At 41.0% G+C, this 12,126-nt stretch overlaps 1 protein-coding gene across 2 annotated transcripts in view; it reads right to left on the bottom strand.

The window, feature by feature from the left end:
* LOC129763244 (RNA-binding protein MEX3B) overlaps nt 1-9,530 on the bottom strand; it is a 90,843-nt gene extending 81,313 nt beyond the window's left edge. For both annotated transcript variants that reach the window (XM_055762116.1, XM_055762119.1), the window contains exon 1: nt 8,854-9,530. The gene's annotated coding sequence lies outside the window, so the exon portion shown is untranslated. The remainder of the gene's footprint in view (nt 1-8,853) is intronic.
* Nucleotides 9,531-12,126: the final 2,596 nt, after the last annotated feature.

Below are 12,126 nucleotides of genomic sequence, written 5' to 3'. Positions count from 1 at the left end.
TCCATCGTTTTGGTGGGGAGCTGTAATCAACGCCGGCTAATGGAAGGGATGCTTGACGGGATTATTTGCGCTTTCCGTTGCATGACGTGGAAATTGTGTTGACAGACTTTTTTCGTGTATCGATTTATGGTTCGCAATGTGGATTTTACGCTTGTTATTATGCTTATTTTGACCGAATGTTTGAACTGGAGCTTCCAAAAAGAATCCTGTTGCGCTGGATTACTTTCTGCTGTCGGTTTGAACGCATGGATACTCTGCTGAACCAACTTTTACACTGGGATCACCAACGAATTGATGTCTTCCAAAATACTCCCATCACATTATGTAGCTTTCAAAGGGTTGACTACTTTAAGGAATCAAAAAACGTGGTTTTGGTCCCTTAATGTTTTAAAACTGTAATGTATGTGCTTATCGTTCCACAGATTTTATATTTTACAATAGAATGTGACGAATTTCATCTTTTTTTCCAACTGAAATTAACGCAATCTTTACACTACCTCAGGAACTCCGGAAGTTAAGACATGTAATTTGACTTACCCTTTAAACATTAGGTTTTTTTATCCCTTTTGTTTATTTTAGGCTCATTAGCATTTTAGCTGTAACAGAGCCGAAATTTAATCGTGTACATGTCACATATGTTTATCATATCTATAATTAGCACATTACACAGTTGCCATTTTTCGGCGTTAGAGTATTCTTCCCTTCTAACGGGTGTTAAATAAAAAATGAGAATTTTTTCAATACCTTTCAGTAACTCAAATAAAGAGCGTAAAATTTTCTTTCTCCAAGAAAATAGCTCTTTGGGCTCCCTAGAAACAGTAGGCGTGTTTGGTTTTGCTCGTTTGAATTTAGTCAAAGCAAAGATGGCGTCGAAATAGCACGTGCTCCGCGAACGCATTGTACGGTTCTACGAAACGCATTTCCAGCAAGGAAAAAAGTTCACGGTGGCACATTTTGAAGAAGAAAATGTACCTGTCAGTACGGTATTTCGTATCCTGGGTTCCCTGAACGTAGAGCGGAAGGTCGGAAGTGGTCGTCCGGTGACGATAATGACGAAGCAGAGGAAGACATCGTTAAAGAAGCTGTTTGACAACAAGGACGCAACCAGCCTGCGTGACGCCGGTCGGAAATATGGCTGCTCCCATGTATTGATCCATCGGACCCTCAAGATGGAAGGAATCGTCTGCAGAAGGAGACGAGGTCGCCGGAGTACACGGAGGAGCAGATTGAGACGGTTAAATCACAGTGTCGGTGGATGACCAAAAAAATACCGCGGGACGTCTTTCGTTCTGGACGACGAAAGCTATTTTCCGCTGTCCAAAACGCATATTCCAGGAAATGATAATTACTACTCCAGCAACAAGTCATCCACACCGCCTGAAGTGAAATACAAGTTCAAGCACAAGTTTGAAAAAAAGGTTATGTTGTACATCGCCATTTCCGACTGGGGCATTTCAAAGCCTTGGTTTAAGCCGAGCGGTCTGGCAATCAACCAACAAATCTATCGAGAAGAGTGCCTCGATAAAATCCTGCTGCCGTTCCTGAACGAGCATCACGCGGATGGGAAGTACGTCTTCTGGCCGGACAAGGCGTCTTCCCATTACGCCAAGAAGATGCTGGCGTATCTTGAGGAGAAAAAGATACCGTTCGTGCCGGAAGATCGTAACCCAACAAACTTGCCCCAGTGCCGCCCGATAGAGAGATTTCTTTGGCTCACTCAGTGCCCTAGTGTATAAAAACAATTGGAGGGCCAAGGACACGAAGCAACGAAGCAACAAGAATCCGGAATTGTACCCGGAAAATGGACGTAAGTGCCGTACAACGTTCTTGTGAGAGCATCGCGACAAAATTGCGTCGAACAGCAGACCACGGCCCTTACTCAAACATTCACTGAAATTTCTTTGAAGAAAATACATTATAAAATCGATGAAAAAAAATTTTTTTTTTATATGTGATTGAAAAAATTCTCATTTTTTATTTAACACCCGTTATGCAATTGCATATGGTACACATTTACACAGTGGCAATGCTGAGCATTTCCAACAAATTTGAACCAACGCCGCTTGTAACGTTACTGAGGAGTCTGTACAACCTTTTTTTGCTTGAGTGAAGCATTGTGCTTCGAAAGTTCGAAATGTTTATATGAACGCAGAATAATGATGTTTTGAACATGTTAATTTACAAACCATCCTATATTCCATACATACACCCAAAATTGATTTTTAGATCATGTTTTGTCATCCCGATTTATGACATTAAATGAGACATAACATAATAGAAATGACTCACAAATACTGGTAAGTATTTGTATAAAATACATGGTACAGCAATATGAGATTAAAACGAGCGAGCGAAACAAAAGACAAATAAGCTTTCCACAGACCTTGCCACATACACGGCCCAGACCGAGATAGATATTGTTCTCCTTCATGCGCTACTTCTTTACTCTTAGAAAACACTTTCCAGCTTCATTATATAATCAGGTGCAATATTATCACGTATTTGCTGAACAACTACTGAAGCATCATTAGCCATGTGGATAGCGTGGTCGTGTAAAAAGCTTTGCATTCCAGTCGGCCTTGGTTCGATCTTCATTGACGTCGTATGGACTTTTTTTTGGCACAATCCCAAATAAAATGAGAAAAGAAAACAGGAAGAGATGTCTGCTCGTATACATACAAACCATTATTAAGCTTTTAAAACAGCTCATTATTTGCGCATTTTACTCTCTAGCACACGGAATGGCATCATTTCTGCCAAAGATGAAATGTTTTCTGCCAACGCTAGTTTGGGTGTATGAAATGAATTACGGTTTAACCCTGCCACCTGGTGGTGAATCCACCTATGTATCGCCAATCGTAGCAACCCTGTCGTGTACAGAAAAAACTTGGAAACATTACATTTTTCGCCGGATATAGCCGATCCAGCATTTACAACATCCCCTCTTTTCTGAAGATAGGTGAAAGCGTCGAACGGAAGCCTGGTTCCGGCTCTCCGACGGTGCTGCGCCGCCATAAAGTGCAGCAAAGAAGCTAGTGAGTGAAAGGCCGAGAGCAAGGTTATCGTTCCACGCGCCAGTCGAGGCCGTCCGTGTCTCAGCAGCAGGTAATCACCCGGAAGGTGATCCGGCGAAGCGCGACGTCGTGGTCATAAGCGATGACGAGATATACTTGACGTTGGACTGTAATGACTGACAGGGGACCGGGGACTTTACGTCCCCTACTAATAAGCTATGTGATGAAGTCAAATATATCTCCGACGCCATGTTCCTAAAGGCTGACGAACAACAAGAAGAGAATGTGCAAACCGCTGTTTTTGTCCTTCGGGACTTACGGTGAACAGGGAGATATACAGTACGAATTGTCTGTCGTAATTTTCCGCCTTCATCAGGAAGTATACGGAAGGAGGATGTAATCACTGGAGAGATGGACACTGGACAGATTATAGACCTCCAGAGATGGACTGGCTTAAGATAAACGTTGTACCGAAGATCGCCAACCCATTCAACGTCTGCGACTGATAATAGAATTTTGGGCGAACCTCAAACGGAAGATCTTCTCCAGTAATTTAGTGACCAAAACGGAGAAGCAGCTAGTCGCTCAGGTTACGAAAGAGCTGAAGAACATGCTAGCATCCATCTTTCCATCTCTCTTTACTCGGCGTGACAACGATCGCTATTCTCTTTTAACACAGCATTTTTCGAGGCTAACCCCCAAATGGCCTTTTCAAAGACTGGAGGCGAAAGAACTATCGTGTAGAAGGCCTCGCTCGAAATGCGAATACTATGCTTGCTCTTCGGACACTCAGGACAATATCAACAATATCGCGCTCAAATGTAGATTAAACAGAACGAGAGTATATCTGCGATTTTTATTCCAGTGATTTTGAAAAACTATGAGAGGATTGGAACGATACCATGACCGTTGGGAGGGCAAAACAAAGAGCTAGTTAAGTTAGGAACAGGCGAAAATAATAAAATGTTGTATTAAAGGAACCATAAACTAAATATGGCTTGATCTGCCTAACTAAAAAAATCTAAACTGCACTATTCGACAAACACGACAAAATCTGCACTCTAAATATTTTGACAGAGGTTAGATCAAAAAATGAATGTTCGATTGTGGTACGGATCCGACAACGTGAAACAACGTATGGAATCCGGACTGAGGGAACCATGAAATAGCCCCCCGAAAGAAAAAAGGGGGCAGTTTTAGATGTTTCCACGGTCCGATTTTTGCAACATGAATATTCTAACTGAAATGAATGGATTTTATATTTTGAACTGAGTGGTGACAGTTCTCGCATGGCGGAGTGGTTAACGTCATACATATCATTCCGGGGGCTTCGAATATGGGAACGTCATGGCCATATGGTCGGTGTTAAATCAGACCGGACCATGTGACATTCTCGAGAAGTTGTTCCTGCTGTATGCATGATTTTCCTAATCTGATAAATGTGGAATGTAGCTTACAAAATGCTTAACGTAATGCAATCAATAACTGTTTTTTTTTTTAATTTTGCTACTTGGTCCCCTCTGACTTAACACCAACCATAAAAGAACAACAAGAGCAAACTTGCAGTACCCAATATTTAAAGAACGACCAGAATACAAAATATACATAAACAATGAAACACGCCATGTGACACTTATTTTGTGTTTTATAAAGGGTGCTCCAAATCTAATTGCATCATGGAAAAAACGCTGTGGAAAATTACCCATTGGGTATTTTCTCTTGAAATTTGTGTAGAAGTAGTCTAGATTGAATTTTTTACACTGTACTTTTATCGCTGTCAGTTTTTCGAAAATTGGAAAAAAATGGCGTCACCCGGACAATCATCAACTCTCTCCTTGGGACATCGAAAAACACCTTGCAATCGTGTGATTAAACGTTTCTACAAAAAAATGGGTGGGTTATATCTATGATATAACCGCAAGATTGACGTGGGACTAACTTGGCTTAGCAATCATTTGTTTGTATTGAATAAATTTTTGATTGAATGAAACAATTTCCGAATTCAAATGCATTCAATATATTTGCTTTGTGAGTAAAAAGTTAGTATAATGTAATGTAAGGTCGATTCATGCATTGTGATAGATTATGTTCTTAGTTACAGATAAATTTATTGACAGTCCTGTTACTTTTAGTATGATGCCCAGGACAAAATATGAGAACGGAAAAATTATCAAACGATTATTTTATTTTAGGTTTCCTTCTGAAGTTTGCATCTCTCAAGTGTACGACTTCTTGAACCGCGAATTTGCTTGATTTGATTAACTTCAGGCACTCAGATTCGATTTTGACATGCACGTCGAACGCATATTGTTTAATCAATAGGCGTTATCGCAGCAAATGGTTATCAGTATTTTGCCTAATCATCAAATGGTATGCGTAGAAATTCAGTGAGCAGAAGATATGAAGGCATATCCTTCAATGCAATCATGAATAACCGAGCCAAAGCGTTGTGTTCGTACCCGAAGTACCCCCGGCTTGCATGAATCAACAACTTCAACTTCTACTTTTTATACTATAGAGGATTTAAGTTCATTCGCCTCTAGTCTAGTCTGCACGATTTTTCCAGGTTCCTATGTTTAGGAGATCGTGTTAAGGAAAAATATTCTAGTTAGCACAAAGGCAAGCGAGTACTAAAATACTCGCACTTTGCATTTATTCGCAAAGCCGATTTCCTCAGACACTTTGGTTTTGAAGTCTGTGTTGGGGAAAGACACTTCAGTCGGAACAAAAATACCCCCGACCTGCATGTATTTGCAATGTCAATTTCCCTACGCTCCATGGATTTGAAATCTGTGTTAGGGAAACACATTTCAGTCGGAACAAAAATACCCCCGACTTTCATGTACTTGCAATGTCGATTACTCCAACGGTGCTTGGTTTTGAAGTCTGTGTTAGGGAACACATTTCGGCGAGAACAAAAGCCCCCATACTTTCATGTATTTGCAATGTCGATTTCCCCAAGGCTGCATGGTTTTGATGGCTGTGTTAGGAAAACCGTGAATCGGGCCAATCAAAACGAGGCAGTTAGGGCGTTTAGATAACGCTTAACATTTTACAGTTTTTTAATTGTTTATCTAATGAAAAATAACATTTTATTAATTGCGATAGAAGCGTAGAAATATTCCCTATCAATTGATGAGCACATCTTTCCGATCCAGTAAGAAATGTTGGAGTTATAAGCATTCGGAATCTTTCATTTTTTCCTGCATGTTATGTGTTTAGGTTTTCATTTAACCCCCCATATGCTCCGGTTAGACGTAGTCCCACGTCAAAAATCTGAGCATCGAACGGAAGGAGAAATGCGGTCAGAATGGAGCGTGCGGTGGAAGCGTTTAGTCGGAATCCCACTGCTTCGGTCAGGGATGTGGCCAAAAATTTGAGTCTGTCCAAATCATTCGTTCAGAGAGCCAAGAACCGGGAGGGACTGCATACGTATAAGGTGCAGCAAGCAGCAAATCGCGAAGAACGGCAATAGTCACTGGGGCACGGAAACTGTACACCCTGATGCTGAAGTAACCTCAATGTCTCATCATGGTTGATGAGACTTACGTCAAGGCGGCAGCTTCGTTCCGGCAGCTTCCGGGACTACTGTTCTTCATCGCCCAGAACAAGTTTGAAGTTCCGGAGATAGTAAGGAAGCAGAAACATTCCAAGTTTGCTAAGAAATACATGATTTTTCAAGCGGTCTGCTCATGTGGCAAACGGAATGCGCCGTTCGTAACTACCGGGGCCGTAAACGAGCAGATCTACCTCAAGGAGTGTCTACAGGCCCTACGATCTTCTGGTCGGATCTAGCTTCGTGCCACTATTCAAAGGATATCATGGAGTGATACGAAGCCAACGGAGTCACTTTCACGATCAACACAGGATGTTGCATCGAACGGGTTTTGAACAATAATTTGCTTCCTTATGCTTCCAATTTGTACACCAGAACAGCCATATTACTTCCAGGAATCTGACCAGTAATCTTTTCGGTATTCCAGTTAATACTACGTAAAAATAGGTAATTAGTAGACCATTTTGCCATTCCAGTGTCGTTGATATATTTTTTAGAAAAACAAGAAATGACTTGTTCCTAAATGGATACTTTTAGGGTATGACATAAAAAACCCACTAGCGTAAATTTGTTTTATCGTGTGTACTACATCGATGCACCTCTCGGTTTTGACAGCTGGTTGTTTACATCTGACACAAACCTAATTTTTATAGCTGTTCAGTCTACTTTTCACGCGCAAGACGGGTCTATGGTACTAGGTGAGGCCGTTTCGTCACTAAGTTGGATAGGGGAGCGGTATATGAAAACAGTACGGAAGAAAGCAGAAGGGGAATTATTTGCTTGAAGCGTGAAAGAGACAGACTGATCACGAGCGAGCTTTTGCACAAGCGTATTGTGTTTTGTTTACAAACAAAACACAGTAGATTTCCAAGATGGCTGCAGAGTGGTTTTTGCACATTAGCCCACCTTAGGATCTACTTCTAGGCGCCTTGTTCACGCGTAGAAAGCGGGGGTTAGACATCAATTGAACATAGGCTACCCAAAATCAAAATCAATATGGCGTCATTTGTTCACCAACATATCATTTGCGAGGATTGAAATCGTTGAAATCACGGAGATAGTATGCTTTACTTCTAACTGCATGAGCGTTTTTCATACTTCGGTTTCACATGGAGGTGTTCACATTTAACATGGAGTTTAAAGTTAGCCACTATTCGACTATATAACCGGACCGAGTTGTAAACAACAGTAATTGACAGAACCAAAATGTCAGTGAACCGCAGCAATATTGGGTACACTGGCAATATGAGGGATTTGACGTTTTAGTCATACCTCTGGTAGTGAGGCGTTTTGACGCTGAGGAAACTTCCAGAAAATGAGTAGAAGGCAAATCTGAACACAAGTCCGAAATTTGATTGTGCGCGACTTCTAGCATGAGGAATCTCAACGAAACATTGCTGGGAAGTATGGGGTAAGCCGTGGAGTGGTCCAGCTGATCATTCGGAAGCATCAGATGCTCGGCAGCGTAGCTGATCGTAAGTAAGTAAGTAAGTAATGAGCATACTGCGAAAAAACAACAGCATTCATCTCCCAAAGTAATTGTTTTCTTCAAATTTATACAATTCCAAACTGAAATCTGAAATAAGGCACCTTTGCTTCTCTTTAACAACAAACATTCGTAGATGTCGCCACGGTATCTTCGAAGTTTCGAATCACCAGAGTTGGGGCACACCCCTAGCTGCCGCGGAAGTCGGCTCAGAATCTACATACTCTCGACATCATGGGGAGCAGCAGCTGCACACCACAAAGCAAATCACTTTAGAAGGAAAGTTGTTGCCGCTGTTGTTGGAGTAACATTTCTGCTGGACGGACGAAACAGCAACAGAAACTCCCCGAACATCACCACCCTCTCTCTAGAACCACCACCTCGCTTCTATCGCTCCTTTTGGGTGGAGTGCAGAACAGAGGGGTTGTGGCCGGAAAAAAATCAATAATCCGAGACACGATGGTTTTGGGTGAGTTGCCTGTGGAACGACGTAAAACGTGTGGTGGGGGGGGGGGGACGGGTGGAAAGAAGAAAAATAACGAGAGCAGCAGAGCGAAACCCGACTTTTCAGTTCCGGGTAAAAGCCCGGTATAAACATTTTCCATCGACGACAAATGTGTGTAAGATGATGGTTACGTCACATCGCGGTCTCCTAGCCTACTATTTGGGAGTGATGGATTTGTTTTCGGGGGGAGGAATTTGGCGATGGCAAATGGTGACGAATTTTAGAACTGGCCACGGTTGCTGTGATGAAATTTGACTTAATACTGTGGGCTTTTCGAAACTCGAACACTCACCTGGCTGCTGCGATGACGGATGATTGAAACAGGGCTGGGCTTGCCGCACAATCTTTTTTTTTATTCTCACTTGCTTTCTCCGCGCTTGGGTTTAGTAACACTTTCAGCACATTTACGACCAAAAATGATTCTTCCGGTACGGGAACGTTAGATATAAACTTTTTTCTACTGATGAAATTTAGGGTTTTATGGGTTTTGAAGCGAAAAAAGCATTAGTGTCTAGCAAGCAGTCCAACACACCGAGCAACCTAACAAAAATCGGATTCCTTCCCACAGCTTCCGGTTCCGAAGATGTTCGGGGAAATGGTATCACTCCATGGGCTTTTCATGGTTCGGAAAACTACGAAAACGAAACTGTCCTGCTTCTTCCGTCCGCGATGATGTACGATGGAATTGTGTTCAACGAGTAGCACTGATTTCTGCAAACCGCACGACGGCGCGATACTCGGATTGCGGGTCGCACTGGCTGCACCCAAATACGATATACGCTTTTTTCTTCCTGCGAACCGTTCAAACTTTTCTGCCAAGTGGTTGGGTCCAATTTCGATTACCGTCTTTTTGCGTTTAACGTTTGAAAAACTCAAAAATTGATACACAGAGAGGAAAAAATTTGGTGTGTTTTATTGCAAAAGAGCGGTGTGCTTTTGTTCTGTCTGTTCGGTCGCCGAAGTTACGATAGGCAGGAACCGCCACCGTCACAAAACCATCACCAGAAAAGCAGACCGAGAACCGAGCGAGAATATACACCCGTCCAGCGGCGGAGAGTTTGCCTTGACGAGCGCATTCTCGCACCGATACCAAGAAACCCAGGGAAAATGGAAAAAGGACCCCACTTTCGCTGCAAAAGCGGCGGAACACTTGTGTGTGTATGGGTGTGTGTGTGTGTGTGCGTATATGTTTCGGGGTGGAACGATACTCCCCCTCGATCTCGAACGAATCCTTCTTTGGTAGGGGAACTTAGGGTAAGACGCACCATCATGAAAAATCATGGAAAACACAGTGATTGGCAGGATTTTTCTGTGCTTATACCTATTTTTTTCATATAATACATATAAATACCATTAAAAGTAGTTTAGTATCGAAAACATCGTCAAAATCGCTTCATAGAAAAGTAATATATAAAAAACCACATGATTTCATGCAACTTTGGCCGCTTTTGTCATAAGACCTTTGAGGCATTATAAGGATAAATTAAATTTCGCAAACAAAATACAAATACACTCTCGATTGTTACCAGAGCTATCGATTGAGTTTGAATGAACAAATGTTAAAAAAAATCATTTTAATATGCAATTTTATAATCCATATCATAACAGGACACATCGCTCCACTATAGGGATGCAATTTAATTCATGACTAGATGTTTTCTAAAAAGCTAAAAACCAATTTCTCATATCTTTTCTTGTATTGGGTAATAAAACCATAACGAACAAAATTATTTCAATGTTTTTGACTGTGATATTCCTCTAAAAACTGAAATATATATTATGCAAAACACCCAACAATCATAGCACATCAAGGTTCTTGACGTATCAATCTAAACATTGTTTGTTTACCTGGTCATCCCCGATAATCGTTCAATTAATCGATTAATCGAATACTTCCTACAGAAATCGATTATTAATCGAACGAATACTGCGCAACCAATAATCGAAGCGATCGAATAATTTACGTCGATTGATCGATTCAAACCCAGAGAACAAAAACGTAGGGCCGCTGCAGTTTTATCCTGAAATTCAATCATTATCTTTGACGCTCCCTTAAACTCGTAAACGAAACTCAATGCCGTCAACGCGAATTGAGCTTCGTTTACAAGTTCAGGGGAGCGTAAACGATAATAATTGAATTTCAGGCGGAATGAACACTTTTTTGATTCCAGATGGCTCTTTAGCAAGTGAGAAATATTAGTCTAACTAATTATTCTTCTCAGTATGACGATTAATCGATTAATCGAATATTTGGAGCGATTAATTTCAAAAATCGGGGATCACTATGTTTACCTATCCCATCAGAGTTAAGCCGGGTTCAGACGGTGCGAGTAAGCATACGAGTCGGTCTAGTCAGTTACTGCAGTGCAGCTACTCACACCGTGTGTACACATCATGCCCGTTAGTGTCATGTGTGATTCGGCGAGCGAGCTACTTCAAAGTTTTTTGAATTTACTCGCACTCGCATCCCTCAAAACGTCAAAAACAGAATTTAGCGCTCGAATCAGGGATGCCAAATGTAAAGAAATGTTTCTATTTTTAAGATATTTGAAAATATGCGAAGATATTTATAAACTTGAAAATTATTTGAAAAACAAATAAAACCCTCATAGTTCCTAAACGAAATCGTTGTTATTTTGTTTTGCACGCTGGCGGGACATGTTTTCTTTTTGAGATAGTTTTCTTGGGAATCTAAATCGGGCACAATTTTCATTCAAAATTCACTCACAACTTGCAAAAAAAAAGTATTGTTCTTAGAAACAGAATACATATTCGATTTAAAAAAGTAGATTTTCATTCATTAATTTAGTTTCTGACGCGTATTTTGTTCCTCCTGCAAATCTACTATCATTTTCATTTCACAAATTGGTACACGAAGCTGCCATTTGTAGCATCACATACTTTCGGAATTATTTTAGCTATGGATGCTTTCGAAATTCTAAAAAATATCGACAATAATCTGAACGATATTCCAGAAGAAAGGCACATCATTTCTAGTTTCACTCTTGTAGGTATAGCAACCCTCATGAGTGTATCTTGGCGTTGTATTTATGGAGCAATTAAATACAACAGTTTTTTCACCTTTTCAGGTGTTATTCTCAACACTGCTCTGTACTCTCGGGGATCATCATCGTAGAGTTCCTTCAATATTGTATTTGTTGTTCCTTTTCTTTGCATCCAATTCCTGGCCCGAATCCTTTTTTCTTTCTGCTTTTTTCGGATAGTACCTTCAGTTCAAAGAAATTCAGCACAAAGTATTTTTAAACACGGTCGGTGCGTGTTTCGCGATAAAATTGTGTAATGATAAATTCAACTGAAAACATAAGACGAAAACTACCAATAAAGAAGTCGATTTCGGATCAATCATCTGACAAATTCGGACCTGATTGCTGTTTCTAACTATTTGATGGACATTTGAAAAATCGCCTGGCATCTCTGGTAAACCCGTGCCGTAGTATCTAGTTTCTTGCCAGTAGCTCACATTGTGTGAACGGACAAGGCGAGTCAACCATTTGTCAAGCGAGTTCACCGGGTCAGTAGCTGCTCATTGTGAAGTCAGCTACTA

This window comes from Toxorhynchites rutilus, chromosome 1 (assembly GCF_029784135.1).
Source record: "Toxorhynchites rutilus septentrionalis strain SRP chromosome 1, ASM2978413v1, whole genome shotgun sequence".
NCBI classification, from domain to species: domain Eukaryota; kingdom Metazoa; phylum Arthropoda; class Insecta; order Diptera; family Culicidae; genus Toxorhynchites; species Toxorhynchites rutilus.
This window is presented reverse-complemented; position numbering and strand designations above follow the sequence as displayed.